The following is an 18,609-nucleotide window of genomic DNA, read 5'->3' as shown; positions in this document are numbered from 1 at the left end:
ATGTTTATATTATAAAAGATGGTTATTTCCTTAAATCTCATGAACCAACCTCTGCTAGCTTCCATCTCTTCTTCTGCAGATTTCTTACCTCTCTGTCTTAAAGAATTGAAGAGAGTTAGGAACTTGCTCTGGATTAGGCTTCGGCTTAAGGGAATTTTGTGGCTGGTTTGATCTTCTATCTAGACCACTAAAACTTTTTCCACATCATCATCAACAAGGCTGTTTACTTTCTTTAATTCATATGTTCCCTGGAGGAGCACTTTTAATTTCCTTCAAGAACTTTTCCTTTGCATTCACAATTTGGCTGTTTGGTATAAGAGGTCTATCTTTTGGCCCCTGTTGGCTTCTGACATGGCTTCCTCACTAAGCTTAATCACTGCTAGATTTTGATTTAAAGTGAGAGATGTACAACCCTTCCTTTCACTTGAACACTTGTTCTAGTGAAAGGGCCATTGTAGGCTTTTGTAGGCTTATTTTAATTGGCCTAATTTCAACACTGTTGTGTCTCAGGGAATAGGCAAGTCGGTCGAACAGTCAGAACACACAATATTTATTAAGTTCACCATCTTATATGGATACCAGTTCTTAGTGTTTAATGAAGGATTCTACCATGTGCCCCAGAATATAAGTTCATCATCTTATATGGAAACAGTTCTTGGTGCCCCAGAATATTTATTAAGTTCGCCATCTTATATGGATACCAGTTCTTAGTGTTTAATGAAGGATTCTACCATGTGCCCCAGAATATAAGTTCACCATCTTATATGGAAACAGTTCTTGGTGCCCCAGAATATTTATTAAGTTCACCATCTTATATGGATACAGTTCCTGGTGCCCCAGAACAGTTATAATAGTAATAACAAAGATCACTGATCACAGGTCACCATTACAAATATCATAATAAAAAAAAGTCTGAAATATTGCAAGAATTACAAAAATGTTACACAGAGACACAAAGTTGAGTACATGCTGTTGGAAAAAAATTGTGCAGATAGACTTGATTGACTCAGGTTTGCTACAAAACCTTTAATTTGTAAAAGCAGTATCTGCAAACCAGAAGAAAGCACAGTAAAATATAATGAGGTATGAACTAGGCTATACCAACTAGGCTTGTGTAAGTACACTCTATGATGTTCGCACAATGATGAAATCATCAAACTATGTGTTTCTCAGAATGTACCCTCTTGATAAGTACAGCATAACTGCATCTCTTCCTCAGGTTCCTTAGTGATATTTAGTGAGCAACTGGTCAGAGGGAGTGGTTTCTCAGAAGAATCATATATTTCAAGTCTCTTGTTTTTGGAGGAATCACACTTAAAAACATTCAGTAAAAATAGGAATTTTTAATGACTGCCAGAAAAGGAGACCTAAACAGTCTTTAACCAATACAATATTTAACAATACTTATTATCAAAAAATTCTTTCTTATCCCTTCTGTTACAGTTTAACATTTTTTTCTTTCTTCTTTTTCTCCCCAGGCCTGGCCTCAGTGTAGATTAGGAACAGCTGGGCTTGCTCTCCTCCCTACATAAGACTCTTTAATAGACCAAAAGACTATTATTAAACTGTTCTTCAGCCTTTGCTCCTCCAGATGAATAATTTCTCTATTTTTTGTTTTAGGTTTTATTTTCCAACATTTTAGTCATTTTTGTGACTTCTTTTAGTTGTAAACATAGAACAGACACTGTCTATTACACATCATAGTTCATTAAAGTGGAATACTCCTCCCAGGCTCTACATTCTTCTTTAGGCATCTGTCATAGAGTGGAAAAAGCAGATTTAAAATCAAACAGGCCTGGGCTCAAGTTCTAGCTCTGCCACTTACTTGCTATGTGATCTTAAAAAAATTCATTAGCCTCGGATTCTTCTCCTAAAAGTTGGAAATAACAGCTACCTCACAAAGTTGTTGAGATTAAACCAGATGATGTTATGAAAGTGGTTTGGAAGCCACAAAGCAGTATTATTTATTACATTATTGTTGCTTTGGCTAGGGATGGGCATGAAAAGTAACAGGCCCCAAACTAATTTTGGCAAATCTCATTTCAAAAAACTGAAACCTTCACTATTAGTCATAGTAATGCCTCAAACAACCTGTATCAAAATATTTTTCCAGGAAATATTGACATCGTTAAGACATAAATTGTGGCAGTTAAACCACGAACATGATGTCACCCTTCTGTGTGCATGTGGGAGGGGCCAGGCAGGAGTGGGCAGAGATATGGTTCAGTGAAACTCATTGTCCACTTAACTTCCACCTTGTCTGAAAGGATATGACACAGTGTGGATTGAGAAAAGAGATGGGTTCCCACATGACCTGCTCCCGTGATTATTTAGCCCCATCAACACAGTTGTGCCTGTTATCTTAAAATAAAGAAACCTCATGAATGCACACTTGTAATACTTGATGCTAGGGTGCTTTGCTGCACAGAACATGGTACAGGCAGTCCAACACAAGCACACAAACTTGTGTTCATCACCAGCATATTACATTCAGTTCTTCCTCATCGCATGAACTCCCACCCCACCCTCTCTTTCTGGTAGGTACAGCTATTCTAGAATACTCTCTAGAAAAGGGCAGCCAAGGAGTAGAAGAAAATGATGAAATCAAAATAACTAGAAATTCAACTAACCCAATTATGGAATCTTCTTCCCTCTACAGCGGTACAACATTTGTTTTAATAGGTATGAAGCACAAATGCCGCAAACGACTTTATATCACATAAAATTACTCCCAATATAGTGTAAGCTGTTTGTGTTTTAGTGAATTCTAATTCTCTGACAAATGGTTACTCAATGTAACCAATATATACTGGACACCTACCAAATACAAGGCATTCTCCTAGGTACCAGAGATTCAATCTAAATATTTAACTGTCAGCTAACTTCTTTTTATTCAAGCATTTTAAAAGACACAGAAAATCAGGACTGGCCATTGATCTCTGAAGTGAAGAATGGATCCCAAAACATAAAAACATTATAAAGAATCACAAAACTTCCCAGGCAGAAAAGAGGAAAATGGTATGTAAGGTAAGGGAACAGGTTGTGTGAAAGCCCAGAAATGTGCAAGCTCCTGACCATAGCCTAGCTGGGACATATGGAGACAGGTTGCAGCATGAGCTTCATCCTTGGTTATTTAAGTCCCATCAGTGTGGCTACATCTGTTATCTGGAAGCAGACAAGTCATCTGCCATGACCAAGCAGGCCAGCAGGAGAGACTGACTGAAGTGTCAACCTAGTCACATTGTAAAAAGAACCGGTGTTAAGGAAATTGTATTGATTCTGTGGGCATGAATAATCATTGAAGAGAAGAGACACAATGGGATATAAATTTCAAAAGATTAATCTGATGGCAGAGTTCAATAAAACTGAAGAAAAGAAAAACTGCCGTTCTGGGAGACCTGATTTATAGGATCCCTGCAACAATTCAGGGGCCTACCTATGATGCTAACAACTTCCTGGAAAAGTCAAAGTAATTTAACTTACTTAAGAACCATGGAAATCAAGAGGAAGACTATACTATCCCTTCACATTTTTGGGTCAAAAATTCCCAATGCTTTTGGTAAATTAGTACTTTCCTGACTTCTGTTACAAGGATTGCCAATACCCATGCCCAACTATTGGTAAGTCTATTTTGACTTTACTTTCAAGAATTTAAGTAAGTTTAACAATTTCTATATTATTGGTTATTGTAAATTAGTATTTAGTTTTATAAATGTAAGCTCAAACTTGAATATTTTTAAAAATTACAAGCTAACTCCTTTTTTAAAAAAGTAGGAATTGCTTTCAATTGAAACCACCACCATTAAATTTAATTCTAATTGATTTTTCCAAAATGCCAAAACAAACAATGCTTTTTTCTATTCTATCTTTTCATACACAATCCTACCAGCCACCCACTCCTGCAACTCTCGAACTATACTAACTTTAAGATTCCAAAATGCTAACCCAGGGAAGGGGAGAGATACATTTATTCATTATGCAAAGAGATATATAAAAATATGTAACTATAATTATAATTGGCACTAAATAATCTTAGTGTTTAGGGAAGGATTCTACCATGTTGAGGATATGTGAAAAAGATGTGTAAGGCAAAATCAAGACCAGATAAAAAGTATAGCATCTACTAGAGTTAGTGTGATTAACTTGTCACATAAATATGTTTAAGACAAAATGATCTAGTACTAAAAACTATTAAAAGGGTCTCCTGCTGACATTTTATCACTAAACATGTCACACTGCTTTTCTTTCACAGAAAAAGACAACTAAAAATTATTTACTAAGAGCAGCAATATATAACCTTATCCCTTAAATAACTCATGCTTTCCTTTTATGTTTTTCATACGTCAAAATAAAAACTTTGCCATCTATATCACATTCCAAAAACTAAACAAATGACTGTATCTCACTGAGGATGAAGGAATTTTTCAGGATGTATTTTATAGTTTTATTGAGTATAGTACAAATTATGAATGAATATATTTTCTTTAAAAACATGTTATCGACAGAAATCTATCAATAATAATGTGGGTATTGTCAAGGGCCTGTCAATATTAACGTAATTATGATTAAGGGGATAACATGGATTTTAGCTATAATACCATGTAGCATCTCCTACATCGCTGCTATCAATACACACATTATTATTGACCTGTTCCAAGACTCTCAGTATTAGATGCATTACCATTAGGCATATTTGTCAATGCATACTGCCTACAAAAATTCTGCATTTAAATTTACAGTCCTGTAAACTTTGTCAGCAGAAACATGTGATTCTCAAGTAATCTCTATGGTGGCATACCCACTCATGCACCCCCTGCCAGGCTACTCTTTTCCATCTCCACAATAATAAACTAAGTTTTAGAATGAAAATGTCACTGCCACACTATCTTAAATGTTCTAGCAATCAAAGTGGATGAGATCACGTTCATTGTTTTCTCTTTCTGAAAATGTTAAACTTAGCATTTCGTATTATGAGGTTATATGAATAAAATTCTATGACTAGACATCTTAAGTTTTGAACCTATAACCTACCATTTTATTTCCTTTGTATAGTCAGATAGATTTACTGTCCACTGTATTGAAATCAATACTAATAAATGGGACATGCATCAAAGAGGGATTTAACCGGACACCGATTCCCAGAACACATTGCAAATATGGGCAAAAGAAAAAAGGCTATGGTTGAAGCCCATTAGAACACTGTGACCTCTGGCACTGTGAACAGGCCTAACAACTCTAAGTTCAAATCCCACTTCTGCCACAGACTTGCTAAGTGCCTTGTCACTACTTTCTTGTTCTTCTCTTTCATCATACATAATCTAAGTTTTAATAGTTTATAGACATCTGATGTTGTAAATCCCAGTTGTGCTCATTTGGGTATAGCCAAGATATGTGAAATTTTAAAACTGTGTTATGTCCAATAGACCTCTAAATTACTTTTAACTTCAACGAACACTGCCTCATCAAAATCCAAATAGGATTTTTCTTTTTGAAGTGGTAGTGGGTACATGACAAAACACTTCTAAAATGTATCTGAAAGATAAACTTCAAAGTTGCACATATTTCTCAAAAATATGGACAATGGTTAAGTAACCTGCCCCAGAAGAGGGGAAAATACTTTTGTTTTCCCCATTTGGGGAGAAGAGAAAACTCAACACAACTCAAGACTATACTGCGTCTTATACAATCAACTGAGTGCCTTACTTATCTCATATACAATATAGTTATTCAAGTATCTAAAACTAGCACAAAATACTTTTTTAAAACCTTAGAAAAGAATTTCCAATACTTGGGCCTAGCTTTATAAGTATATTTTTAAGATAACAGCATGGCACTCATATTTTTTTTTCCTTTCAGAAACCTGATACTTCTGAGTCTGAGAATGCTTATTGTGAAAATAAAGAACAGATGCTGAAGCGAATATCAGGGAAAGCAGAGTTAAACTGCCTCTGATTAGGTATGTATTCTAGCCCAGGTTCACTAACACATTGTGTGACTCTAGACAAGTCATTTTATTACACTACACTCTTCACTGGTTAAAAAAAAAAAAAAAAAAAAAAAAAAAGCAACTGTAAATTTACCTACCTATCTAGAATCCTTATATAAACTGTTTTAGGAAATCTTGGAAGGGAAAGGGAAAAAAATAAAAGAATAGCTATTTCTAATTGCAAAAGAGCAATATAGGACATGAGGAATAGAGAAATCAGAGCAGGACACAGGAGACAGAGACAGTATTCATAAAGAGTAACAGTGAACCACTAAGGAAGACAATCCCAATGAACTTGTTTACAACCAGAGAAAACACATAACACTTAGCAGTTACTGAATGCTAACAAGTAACTACTATAACTAATTACTAGGTACAAGTTTAAATATTAAATCATTTAATCCTTATAATACTAACAAAGATGTTCTGTTATTAATTCTGTTCTAAAACAAGAAAATTAAGGCACAAAGAGATTAGATGACTTGTGTAAAATCCCATGACCAGAGGGGGCAGAACCAGCTCTAAACCAGTGTCCTATACTGACAACGTGGTGATGGACCCAAAAGTTTAGGATGGTAACACAGGTCACACAGATGGGGCTACCTTAAAGAGGCCAAGTACTAAGAGTATAGGCATAAACTATGGGAAAAATACTAGTGCGAGTATGAACAAACAAGACACACATGAAATGTATGAGCAGCTAGATCTTTAAATACTCTATAAATTTAAAAAACAGGCTTTAGAATCTAATTGCTTAAGAATTCTAAATGACTTGAAAATAACTGAAACAAACATTTAATTGCACATTTTATGGTACAAGAGAATGTGGAAATATCCCCAAAGGAATAAACAGCCATTAGCAATGGAATAGGAGGAACTACCATGTGATATATATCATGTACAAGGCACTATAACTTTTCTTTACATTCTTTATTTCATTTAATCTTACAACACAGTAAGTACATTATCATCATCTCCATTTTAAGAAGACAAAAATTAAGGCTTGAGAAGATTAACAACACTTCTAAAGTCAAGTTGGTAATTAGTAAATTTATGGTAAACATTAGAAAAACTGTAGCACATACAAAATACACTTAGTGGAATGGATATTTGCTAAGCTTGGATCAAATTTAATCCCACAGAACTCAAAAGAAATCTTTTTCCCTTTCAAGATCACATTCAAAAGACCAGACTGCCAGACAAGTTGTCAGGATTGTAGATGGGGAAAGAAATTAAAGGAATGAGGTACAGTTTTCCTTGCTGCTTGGGATGTATCTTGTCTACATTCCCTCTCCCTGCCTCTCTATACATGTGGTCAAACGACCATTCTAAGGACCATGTCAAATCTGAACAAAGGGAATAGATTAGTGAAAAACCCAAGGTGTGAACATTAACTATTATGAACACATACATGCAAGGTAGAGGCAATGCCAACTCACTCATTTAACACTAAAAGACAAGTCGGCCGAGGTGGGCAGAGAGCCTGAGGTCAGGAGTTCAAGACCAGTCTGGCAAACATGTTGAAATCCTGTCTCTACTAAAAATACAAAAATTAGCCGGGCATGGTGGCACGCGCCTGCAATCCCAGCTACTCGGAAGGCTGAGGCAGAAGAATTGCTTGAACTTGGGAGGTGGAGGCTACAGTGAGCTGAGATCATGCCACTGCACTCCAGCCTGGGCAACAGAGCCAGACTCCGTCTCAAAAAAAAGAAAAGTGGTTAGGAATCATCAAAATAAAATTACACTGAAGTTCTTGATTTTTGTTTTACTAGTAAGAAGAAAGAAAAGATAACTTGGATGGAATTTGATCTCATTTTATTGACAGGCAGTAAGAAGGGAGATCTCTGATAAAAAGAAAATATATTAAATTGAGTAAGAAGCAACAGAGAACAAGGTATTTTTGTTGTATAGATGGGAATATGTTAGGAAGATTAATATCCCACATGGAGAAGGGCAGAGGATACTAGACATCCCTTCCTTGCCTCCACTTCCATGTAAAGAAACCACAGGGCTGGGTTTTAAAGATTATAGGATTATAGACATAGGGCAAATGGAGCAATTTAGGGCTTTTCTCCTGAGGTTTCTTGTACATTCCAAAGGAAGGGAAAAGGAACATGAAACATTTACAAACTGTTATCACTTCACAGAAAAGAGGTATAGAGAACATCCAATTTGCTTCTAGGCCGTCCAACTCAGATCATCAAAAGAGGAAAAAAATGAAATAATTCAAGAGAGAACTTCTGAAATAAAGAACTTCAGAAATAAAGATTGTGCATATTCACACATTTTCCTTGTGCTATAGGAACCTGAGCATGTGGACGGTGTGCAAGAGGGAAAGAAACTTACAATTATTTGATGTTGTGAGAAAAACATGGGGCTAGGACTGAGAACTTTTAATCGATGTGATGATGAGCAAGCCTGCTAATACCTTTAACGTTCAGCTACCAAATATATAAAATGGAAAATATTTGTCCTCCCTACGGCAAGAATCATTATGTGCATCAAATATACGCAAAATTTTATGGCTAAAATAAAAGGATATGAGGAAGACAGAATAATAAATTCTAATTTTGATCATAAAGAAAACAATTTCAAATTTGTATTTATAAAATAAATTGAAACAGAGTAGGGACATATTTGTAGCTTTTAGAAATAAATTAGCTGTGAATATATTATTTTTAAAAACTGTAATAAATAAAGGTACATTGAGTACAAATGAATATTCAAAAAAAAAAAACAGAATTTTACTGCTAGAAGAAAAGGCAGATCATCTCGTTTAAGATACAAATTTAATCTTCTTAACAAGAACCTTGTTATTCAAGCGGAACACATAAATAGCTGCTCTTGTTAAAACAAATCTGAGGGTGGGCTTGCTTTGTCTCTCCCTGCATGGCTCCAGAAAATTTCTACACAAGTTCTCCTATGGAACAGTTTTAAAACCCCAGCTTGAGTACTAACACTAATTTCTAAAAATAAGGAGAATACGGCCAAGAGATAAAACTGTACAAAGGCAATCAGAGTGAGGACTAGAATCCAACTTAGTCTAATACTCTTTAGTCTGATAGTCTAGTATTCACTCCATGTCCTGTTACTTGTATTTTTTTTTTTTAAGAAAAAATATGAAGGGTTTTTGTTTGTTTGTTTTTTTAATTCTGTAAATAGTTCTTTCAAATATCTTCCTGGCTCAAGATCACTCAACTGTAATCTTTCTGGAAACAAGTAATTAATAATATAGGTGAGATCAGGTAAGTTAAAAGAGTCAACCCAAGTTCACTCTGTTCAGGATTAAGTAAAGGTAACACTTTAGGGGAAGGTGTTTAGACTACAAGCTGTGGTGTTGAGAGCGCCCCAGTATCATCTAATTGCCCGAAACTTCAAGATAAAATATTTCCGAGGGGCATCATGGAAGTTTAATAGAATGTGTTAGACTTGAACGTTCAAGTCTTGCTCATCTTGCTAAAAGCCCTTTCACTAAATGTGGGAAATGTGGAAAATGGTACTTCAATAAATAAACAACGATTTTTAAGAACCCAGAAAAAAAAGTTAACGTTTCTCACATTCAGACTTCTTATCAAAAGACAATGTGAAATATAACTAATTTATCGCAAGCAATTTTATCAGAAACTTTTCATTATCTCTTCCCCCATAAGAAAATCAAACTGCTTTTACGTGCGCTTTCGACAATGTTAGAAAACTAAGTATACTCAAATTTTTTGTACCACATATAACACTTTACATAAACTTTCAGATATTAAGTAAAGCTTGGATCCTCAATTCTTTATAAAGCCGTTTATAAGAGGTAAATATCCTCACAACCGCCAAGTGAGAGAAAAAGATTTCAAAGTTCGTCTCTTAAGTCACTACGTGGAATGCAGAGGGGCTCAACTGCAGCTGTGTGTTTATTTTTAATGGCGCGATCCTAAAAACATCTTTTGGAATTTAGGTTTGCTTCACTGCCTTTCCCGACATTCAGAAGCTTTGATTTGCCTCTTCCAGGAAGACAGGAAGCCAATAAACAGGGGAAAAAAAGCAAACGGCGACAATTACAAGGTCGTGAAACTCCACGACCTCCCAGCTGAAAACAAGACCTCGGGTTTGCACTCCGGCTCTCTGGGGCAGACACTGACCTTAGGAGTCTGCGAAACGCCCACGCTCCACGTAACTTTCTCTGAAACATTCTCTGGAAAGCTTGTCTTTTCCTAGCAGAATCTGGATTACCAAGGCTTCCGGAACTAGCAGGCTTCCGGAGCGACGCAGGAGCCGGAAGTGGCTAAAAAAAAAAAAAAAAAAAAAAAAAAAAGAAAAAGTTACACCAACCAGCACTGCGCTTTAGCGGCGCTGCTGAAGGCCCGGGATGGCCAAACAGCCGCGAACGCCGACAAGCCGAAGAACCGAAGGGACAAAGGGCCGAAAAGCCGAAGCGGACACCCGCGCGCGGTGATTGGTCGGTTGGCCGGATGAACTCTGTCTCTGATTGGCAGGAGAGTCACGAACCGGTCAGCCCCGGGTCAGGGGCCGCAAGTGAGGAGGCTACAAGTGTCAAGGGGCCTAAGGGAAGCCGGGGCTTATGAGGGCCGGGCTTTCTCTGCTTGCGGACACCGCGAACGGCCCCTGGCAAGGGTCGCCGGATGTCGGCGAGACGCCTCCGTGCCTCTGGGGTTCCTCGTTCGCTGTCGGCGGAGGACTGGCTGAGGGATGGCCTGGTGGGGAGGGAACCCTCTGGCAGGTGGCTGCGTCGGGCCTAGGGCAGTTGCGCGGCGCTTGAAGACCTGCCCGCCCTCGGGGCCTGTGTGCACAGGGAGGATAGCTTGTTGATCTGCAGGCTCAGGAAGGAAGGTAGCTGGCCCGTCAGTCATCCGCCCTGCAAAGCGCTCCCCGGAGACCCCGTAGAGCGGACCGGACACGCTCTCGCCTTCGGGGCAGCGCGCGCCTGGCCTCAGGTTTCCCGCCCTCGGAGGCCCTCAGATCTCCCCGGTAACGCTTAGGAATTAGAGCAGCCAGGTCGCTTACCCCTTGGGGAGTCGAGGCAGAGCTTCTGGGAATGGGGTCTGAGGGAAGAGTACTCACCAGGCTGTGACGTGTAGCTGGCGTTGAGGATCGCCACTGCCATCTGGTTCTGCGGTATGAATGGCTGTGTCTCTCGAGAGTTAGTTCTAAGGTTTGAATGATGGTAGGCACTTTAGGATTCCAGCACGTAGCAGGGTTTAAGAACGTCTTAGTTCTTGCCTCCAGTCTCCACTCTCCGTCCCTACAAGGAGCAGGCACTTCTACGAAAGCTCTGTTAGACCATCGAGAAAGAGCGTATACTGTAGAACCACAGTTATTAGGTTTTTTTTGGGGGGGGGGGGGGGGGCTTGTATTTTTATTTCAGAAACTACCCATGGAGCAGACTTGCTAAAATAAAAGTTATTAATGAACTCTAATGCTATCCAAATTGTGAAACAATGGTACAAATTGAGACAGAGTAGAAGCTATAAGTTGATAGGGTATGTAGTTCACTTAGGGGTTTGGGAGTGGATTTTCTAGAGCTGCAACTGTCCAGTATAGTAGTCACTGGCCACCTGAAAAGTGGCTAGTCTGAACTGAGGTCTTCTCTAAGTGTAGAACATGCACCAGATTTCTAAAGCATGGTCTGAAAAGAAAAAGTAAAAATATTTCATTAATTTTATATTGATTACATGTCAAAATGAGAATGTTTTGGAAAATTTTAAATTACGTGGTTTCCATTCTATTTCTATGGATACTGCTGTTCTAGAGAGTAAAAATCTTGCTGAAGAAGAGTAGGCCTTTCGTTTAGCAATTGTGAAGAAAACCAACCACGCTGCACCTCTTTCAGGTAGCCTACACGTATGCTGTGCTTCACTTAATTTTTGAGAGGAACAGGGTAAAGTACTCACACAAAGACTTGACGTAGAGGACATTTTCATTAAGCAAATTCTGGTTCATAGAGCCTTGTGTATGTCGTGTGCACATCACACAGTAGTGAATGAAAATAATAAAGATATCAAGAAACTTGAAACATTTAATCTCATTCAGAATGCGGGGAAACATATAACACTTAACATTCTGTTGAAAATGTTTAAAATAAGTTCTGGATTTTAATGTTTAACCTGTAGATACAGTATACCTTGTTAGTTTTCCCGTGAGCTAGTGAGCTGAGGTTCTAGGGAAGCTTTGTTTCCACTTTTTTAAAGATATATTTATTTTTCATTCATGTATTTAACAAAAGCTTTCTGAGGCCCGGGAGTTTTGCTAGGCAGTGTTGATAAAAATGTGAAGACAGAAAACAGACACAGCTCTTACTCTCTCAGAGCTAATTCATATAAATTCAGAGGCAGTGAATAAGTAAATAATAACCAAGACAGAATATTTTGCTTCTTAGTAAATACTTACCTCTGTAAATGCAAAACATGAGTTATTTTAAACCTAGAATTTATATATTCCTAGTGACATGTTAAGTGCCTTTATTAGAACTTGGCTGTGGACTTAAAAAATATTAGGAAAAAAAATCAAAGTTAATTTGTTCATTAACCTTGAGAAGTTAAAAAATTAAAATTGAATTTTTTTACCTTTACATAGAAAAGATGAAAATATTTTGTAATAGCATTTTATATCCTCTTTAGCCTTTTAGCAACTTTTAGATTCTAAGAATTTAACAATAAAAATGTAAATAAGATATTGATTTATGTCCCTAATATAGTTTTAAAATGCTGACTTTAAGAAGTTAAATTTATTCTAGAATATTATGTAGTTCCTAAATCAATATGTTTGAGTCTTTTAGGAAAAAGTTAAGTGTGGATCTTTTATTAGTTTACTATTAATACTATTTCTGTAACAAAGTTAGAAGCTCGAACCACCACCAGTTTGTTACCTTACGGTTCTGTAGATCAGAAGTCCAACATGGTTCTCAATGGCCTAAAATCAAGGTGTCCACAGGACTGTGTTCCTTTCTAGAGAGTTAAGGGAAGAATCTGATTTTTTTTTGCTTATTCATGTTGTTGGACAAATTCAGTCCCTTGCTGTTGTAGCTGTTCTCCCTGTTTCTTTGCTGGCTGTCAGCTGAGAGCTGTTTCCAGCTTCTAGAGGCCACTCACATTCCTTAGTTATGGCCCTCTTCGTCTCCAAAGCCAGCAACAGTGGATTGAGACCCTTTCATCCTTCTAAATCTTCCTTTCCTCTTCTTCCATTGCTGTATCTCTCCAGTTACAGCCTTTTAAGAATCCATTGATTAGACAGAATCTCCCCCTCTCAAGGTTCGTAACTTTAATTACATCTGCAAAGTCCCTTTTGCAGTAATAATGTAACATATTCACAGCCTACAGGGATTGGGGAATGGATATATTTAGGAGCCATTATTCTGCCTATCTCAGATCTCAATTGGGGCCATGCAGTATATCCAGTGTTTCATACCACTATTCTCAATACTTTATATTAGAATAATAATATTGATAATAGGTAAATGTTATTGGTTATGTAATATGCTCAAGGTACTTTTCTGAGCCCTTTTACTAAATTTACGCATTTAATCCTCAGAACTACCGTAGGAGGCAAACACTGTTATTGTTCCCACTTACAGATGAGGAAACAGGTACTGAAAGCTGAAGTAACTAGTCGAATTTCTCACAGCCATTAAATGGTGAAATGGAGATCTGAACCTAGGTAGTCTGGTTCCAGAGTCTATGCATGCTCTGAAGCTCAACATAATAAAAATAATTTCTCCATATCTGGATTTAACCAAACATGTGTTAATGATACAGTGGCTATGAATTCAGGTTCTAGCATCACATTTTGGATTCAAATTCCACCTACCCATTACTGAATGACCCTGAGCAAGTTACTTAACCTCTCTGAGACTTAACAATAAACTGAACCAATGATAATATTTGAGAATTAAACACTATATGTAAGGTAGTTAGAGCACTGCCTCTACATACAGTCATTCATAACAGTAGGGATACATTTTGAGAAGTGTGTCATTAGGCTATTTTGTTGTGTGAACATCATAGAGTGTACTTACACAAACCTAGATGGTGTAGCCTACTACACACCTAGGCTATGTGGGATAACCTTTTGCTCCAAGCCTACAAACCTGCACAGCATATTACTGTACTGAGTACTATAGGCAGTTGTAACACAATGGCAAGTATTTGTGTATCTAACCATGTCTAAACATATAAAAATTGCAGTAAATATACAGTATTATAATCTTAGGGACCACTGTTATATATGTGGGCCATCATTGACTGAAACATCTTTATGCAGTGCAAGCAATAGCTAGCTGTAATTATTTATGACAATTCAACTTTTAAAAACAGTATTTATTATAAAAAGAATTGTTGCCTTTAGATATCAGTCTTTCCTGAAAATAAAAACTGAAAATTAAAATTTTAACTTTAATTTTTTATTTTTGAGACGGAGTCTCGCTCTGTCACCCAGGCTGGAGTGCAGTGGCCGGATCTCAGCTCACTGCAAGCTCCGCCTCCCGGGTTTACGCCATTCTCCTGCCTCAGCCTCCCAAGTAGCTGGGACTACAGGCGCCTGCCACCTCGCCCGGCTAAGTTTTTGTATTTTTAGTAGAGACGGGGTTTCACTGTGTTAGCCAGGATGGTCTCGATCTCCTGACCTCGTGATCCGCCCGTCTCGGCCTCCCAAAGTGCTGGGATTACAGGCTTGAGCCACCGCGCCCGGCCTAAAATTTTAACTTTAATACACTACATTACTATCTCCTTTCTCAGACGCTGATTTCTCCTCACTCTAGGCTAGCATCTATCTTTCTAACCATGGTACCTTCACTGTTATCTGATCATGCATTCTAACTACTTTGTCCAGATCCTAGTATCTGCAGGCTAATGTTCAAACTCTCTAGAAGGGCACCAGGACTTTTCACACATTCCAGAGACTCTCTCTTGCCATTCCTCTGCTGGATATTTACACAGTCATCAATTGTAACTTATCACTGCTCTCATTTGCTATTACTATTCTTTGAGGGAGACGTGTGTGGAGGGGATTCTGGGGAGTATGGACAATGTCATATCCTGGGTCCCTATCCATAATGCCTGCTAATACCACTCCAAATTCACTCTCTCTTTTAATAATCTTTCCTGCAATTGCCTTAATTCAAACCCTCATTATCCTTGCACTTTAAGCCATCTCTTAACAAATTGGTGGCTTCCAGCCTCACTACCCTTCAGGCTTACTATCCTTGCTTGCTGAAATGATCTCTAAACTACAAAACTCTGTATCTCCTCCTTCATACCATTCAGTGTCCCCTCTGCCAATTCCTACAAATATTTTTCTTTTTTCTGTGCCTCTTGGTACCAGCTACATGCTTCTACCATAACTTAAAAGGTATCACACAGCTGTTTATTTCAATACTTACCTTCCCTTCTAAATGAGGAAGTCATGGAGAATAGGGCCATAAGAGATGGTTTTGCTTTAATGAATTTATATTATTTCATGAAAATATAAATTATTGTATTATTTTGTCATCTGTCTCTTGTCACTAATCTGTGAACTCTCTAAGGGGAGACTCATTGTTTTATTCATTTCTCTTTTTCTTCTATGCCTGTGGCGTAGGAGGTACTTAGTAATTGGTCAACAAACAATTTGGGAAGAATAATCCAGAATATATACAATTTTTTAGTCTGCTTAAGTCTAAATAAATATATGAAACAATGTATTGGGAATATATATTATTTCATTATGATTATTATATACAATTCAGTTATGATTTTAGAAGAAGCACAATTCAGGTACTGTGGAGCCGGAGTGCCTGAGTTTGATTTCTAGCTCTGCCACTTACAAGCTTGGGGAAGTTTGCTTGGGAAAGCTCATCAAAATTGTGTTTGTTCTTTGTCTGTAGAAGAAGAATGATAATAGTGACTGTCTTGTAAGTTAATAGAACTAAATGAATAATATTTATAACGTATCTATGACTTTAGACTTTATAATAGTATCTACCACATAGTAAATGTTCTTCAAGTGTTTGTTAAATAAAAACGTAGTAGTTTTTATTCTCATTGCTTTTGATGATAGTTAATGGTCTTGAAATACAATGATTTAGAAAAAATAGTCGCATGCTTTGTAATGGTGTTTTGAACTAAAAGTTTTTTTACTCAATGATTTTTAATATTGTACATTATAGAATGATCTTATATATTCCTTCAACATTTAGAGAGTACCTGTGCGTGGTATCTCTCAGGACACACTTACATATTTTCTCTTTCTATTATTTTTCTGTTGCCATTATACCAAATTGCCACAAACTTAGTTGCTTTAAACAATGTAAATGTATTATATTCTTGTTCTATAGATCAAAAGTCCAACAATGATCTCACCAACCTAAGATCAAGTTGACAGCAGGGTAGCACTCTTTACTGGAGTGTGCAGGCTAGAATCTGTTTTCTTGCCTTTTCTCATTTTGGAGGCTGTCCACATTCATTGGCTCTTGGCCCCCTTCTTCTACCTTCGAAGCCTGCAATGCTGCATCTCTCTAATCATTCTGGCATAATCACAGGTGTTTCTCTGACCACAGCCAGGAATGGTTCTCTGCTTTTAAAAGATTCTTGTGATAAAATTGAACCCACCTGGATAAACCATGCCAGTCTTCCCATTTCAGGAATCTTAACTTGATTACATGTGTAAAGTTCCTTTTCCTATGTAAAGTAATTTATTCACAAGTTCTATAGATTGGACTATGGACCTCTTTGGGGGATATTATTCTGCCTACCATGCTCTTGTACTGTAAATGAGTCACTGCGGAAAGGTAATAGGTTGTACCTTCTGAAAATAAAGATAATGTTAGCGAGATTGTGAACAGTAGTGTCAGTATCATTTATGCCTCTACTGGTTGTTGAGAGCAAAGTTGGCTTAGGTACTGCAGGGCTCACTGATTATGTCTTTGTCTCCTAGGAGTTTTATTCTACTAGAGAGGGAAGAATACATTCATATTTGTTGCATATCTGCTGTGTCCTAGGTAGTCTACAATGAATTACAGATACATTAAGACCATTTAATTTCTATGATAACTTTATGAGGTGTGATAGGAGACCTTCTAAGATGACCCAATGATCTCCATCACATAGCACTCGCCCCCTTGTATAATCTCCCTCCTTTGAATGTAGGCTTGACCCTGTGACTCTACCAATGAACAGAGTAGGACAATAGTGATATTACATCATTTCTGAGATTGGGTTCCAGAAAACTATGACTTTTCTCTTGCTTACACTGTCTCTCTTTTGCCCTCTTATTTGTTTGCTTTGATGAAGCAAGCTGCAATGTGGTAAACTGCCTTTGAAAGAGACCCACATGTCAAGAAACTGAGCATCTCCTGTGGCCAACAGCCAGCAAGTCATGGAAGCCCCAAGACAAACGGCTTGTGCAAAACTAAATTCTGCCTACAACAAAAGCATGAATTGAGACGCAGATCCTTCCCTAGTTGATCCTTGAAATGCTTGCAGCTCTGTGGACATCTTGATTGCAGCCTTGTGAGAAATTCTGAACCAGAGGACCTTGTATGCCTTACCCATAGGACTTAGAAGACAATAAATGTTTTTCAAAGAAGTAAGTTTGGAGATTATTTCTTATGCAGCAGTAGATAATGAATAATAAAGTAAATATGGTTTTTTGGTATTGACTTCAAAAATGTTTGAAGATTTTACTGTTATATAATTGTACATATTTACGGGGTACATGTGATATTTTGATACATGCATATAATGTGTAATGATCAAACTGGGGTAATTTGAATATCCATCACCTCAAATGTTATTTAGTGGTATTGGGAACATTCCAAATCTGGTAGGTATTTTGAAATATACAAAAAGTTATTTATATATATAAATATATGTAATATATTTATTAATAATAATATATACCATATATGTGTATGTATATATAAATGCCATATATATACCATATATATTCATTATATATATATATGACATGTTTTCTTTTATACATTTATCCACTGATAAACACTTAGGTTCCTTCCTTACCTTGGCTATTGTGAGTAGTGCTGTAATAAACATGGGAATGTATATAGTCTCTTTGATGCACTAATTTTCTTTCTTTGGGATGTATACCTAGCAGTGGGAATGCAGGATCATATGGTGGATATATTTTTAGTTTTTTGAGGAACTTTCATACTGTTTTTTACAGTGGCTGTGCTAATTTACATTTCCCCCAATGGTGTGTGAGTGTTCACATTCTTGCCAGTATTTATTATTTTTTGTCCTTTTGAAAATAGTCATTTTAACTGGAGTGAAGTGATATAATTGTGGCTTTGATTTGCATTTCCTTGATGATTAGTGATGTCGGGCATTTATTTTTTCATATACCTGTTGGCCATTTATATGTATTCTTTTGTGAAGCATCTATTTAGATCATTTGTCCATTTGTAAATCAGATTATTTGTTTTTTTGCTATTGAGTTGTTTGAGTTTCTTATATGTTCTGGTTATTAATCCCTTGTTGGATGGATAGTTTGCAAATATTTTCTCCCATTCTGCAGGTTGTCTCTTTATTGATTGTTTCCTTTGCTGTACAGAAGCTTTGCTTTAGTACAGATAAGAAAACAAAAACTTGAAAAGATTAGGCAACTTCCTGGGTCACTTAATTATTAGT

The 18,609-nt window shown here is 37.1% G+C and overlaps 1 protein-coding gene and 1 long non-coding RNA gene across 4 annotated transcripts in view; one reads left to right on the top strand and one right to left on the bottom strand.

Annotated features, from left to right (window-relative positions):
- Nucleotides 1-11,252, bottom strand: part of LOC105483557 (peroxisomal biogenesis factor 2) — a 37,318-nt gene extending 26,066 nt beyond the window's left edge. For 2 of the 3 annotated variants that reach the window (XM_011744439.3, XM_011744441.3), the window contains exons 1-2: nucleotides 11,054-11,252; nucleotides 10,114-10,256 (exon numbers count right to left, since the gene is read on the bottom strand). The gene's annotated coding sequence lies outside the window, so the exon portion shown is untranslated. The remainder of the gene's footprint in view (nucleotides 1-10,113; nucleotides 10,257-11,053) is intronic. The other variant, XM_011744436.3, reaches the window with a different exon arrangement.
- A 21-nt stretch (nucleotides 11,253-11,273) lies between these two features.
- The window catches only part of LOC139355822 (uncharacterized), a 62,785-nt gene continuing 55,449 nt past the window's right edge, over nucleotides 11,274-18,609 (top strand). The window contains exon 1 of the long non-coding RNA XR_011606944.1: nucleotides 11,274-17,548. This is a non-coding gene — a long non-coding RNA (uncharacterized lncRNA). The remainder of the gene's footprint in view (nucleotides 17,549-18,609) is intronic.

This window comes from Macaca nemestrina, chromosome 8 (genome assembly GCF_043159975.1).
Source record: "Macaca nemestrina isolate mMacNem1 chromosome 8, mMacNem.hap1, whole genome shotgun sequence".
Classification (NCBI taxonomy): domain Eukaryota; kingdom Metazoa; phylum Chordata; class Mammalia; order Primates; family Cercopithecidae; genus Macaca; species Macaca nemestrina.
This window is presented reverse-complemented; position numbering and strand designations above follow the sequence as displayed.